Source organism: Bos javanicus, chromosome 18, assembly GCF_032452875.1.
Source record: "Bos javanicus breed banteng chromosome 18, ARS-OSU_banteng_1.0, whole genome shotgun sequence".
Taxonomy (NCBI): Eukaryota; Metazoa; Chordata; class Mammalia; order Artiodactyla; family Bovidae; genus Bos; species Bos javanicus.
Window position 1 is genome coordinate 53,942,148 of NC_083885.1, and position 1,713 is coordinate 53,943,860.

Genomic DNA, 1,713 nt, shown 5'->3' on the forward strand with positions numbered 1-1,713 from the left:
AACAAATTTATGCTTACCAAAGGGGAAAGGGGGGAGGGATGAATTAGGAGTTTGGGATTAACAGGTACGAGCTACCATATATAAACTAGATAAACTAGGACCTATTGTATATAGCACAGGGAACTCTGTTCAATCTCTTGTAATAACCTATAACCTGGGCAAACTCTGGGAGATGGTGAAGGACAGGAAAGCCTGGTGTACTGCAGTCCACGGGGTTGTGCAGAGTCAGACACGACTTGGCAACCGAACAATAACAGCAACAATAACCTAAAATGAAAAACGATCTGAAAATACACACACACATATATTCTAAATCACTTTGTTTCCAGAAATTAACACAACATTGTAAATCAACTCTAGGTCAGTTTTTTAAAAATGAATAAAAAAAAATTTTTTTAAATAAGCTGCAGAATGGTGTAAATAACCTGAATAATATTCCCCTAGCTGTACTTACATACGACAGACAGTCTCTGGGAGAAAATCCAAGGGACTGCCGGCCCCAGAGCCTCGCAGGAAGCGCTCCGGGGGAATGGAGACGAGAAAGGTTTCGCTGTATCCCTTGTGTGCCTTTGGAAATCTGTGCCATGTGCCTTTAATTACCTATTAATATTTTTTTTCAAGTGTTCTATTAAAAGTACTGCCACAGGCTGCCGTGTGAGCTGGGATACCCAGGAGAGCAAGCCTGAGCCAGGAGGAGGCCAGGGCAGTGACCTGGGAGCGGGGGCCGGATGCGGCTGCCAAGCCTTCATGGCCTGTTCCAGAAGGTCCGACTGTGGAATGTTCTCCACGAAGCCCTTAGAAGGCTCTGGGAGGCCAGCCCTGTCCCTCAAGCCTGGGGTTTTTGCAAGCCAGACAGGCGGGTCTCCCAAAAAAAGACAGCTCCGCCTCTACATGAAAATATCCCCGTAAGAGTCCACTTTCCCCAGCCGGTCAGCGTCAGCGGATACAAACTCCTCTCTCTTGCTCTCCCTCTGCCTTCCCACTCATCCTCCGACCTCCTCCTCTCTCCTCCCGCTCCCTGCTCCTCTCCCCGCCTCTTCCTCCCGCTTCCCTGCTTCCCTCATCTGGAGCCTCCCTCCAGCCACACACCACCTCCTCAGCGCCTCTGAAACACCAACTGCCTCTCCAAAGGCTCAGTGCCTTTGTCCCTTCTGTTCCCTCCGCCTGGAACTCCTTTCCCTGCCTCTTCCCTGGACCCTGGTTTAGCCCGGAGGTCTTAGCTTCCTTCCTTCATGTCACAGATTTACCAGGCATCAAGGGTTTGTCAGGCACCCTGCCAGGGGTCAGGGAGCAAGTGTTAAGGAGAGGCCACATCCTAGCTGGGAAGGGCAGGAAACAAAGGAGTCAGTAGGAACCAGAAACAAGAGAATTCTTTAAAAGAACTAAAAACTACAAGAGTAAGTCGTCTGCAGTCTGAATGAGGAGAAGGAGTTCACCTGGTGAAGAACTGGGAAGAGAGAATCAGGAGGAGGGAACAGCAAGTGCAATGGCTCAGAGGAATGAGAATGAGCTCGGAGAGTTGTGGAATCAGAAAGAAGGCCAGTGTGGCTAGATTTGAGGGAGTGATGGAAAGTTTTATCAGAGGCAGCCGGAAAGGTAGGTTTCCATGAGGGATGTCAGAGACTCTGCAAGGAGCTGGGTGTCCCCTCCTCCTGGAAGCCCTCCTTGACTGCATCAGGCTCCCTCACCCTAATCCTGTTCACTCTAGGTTGT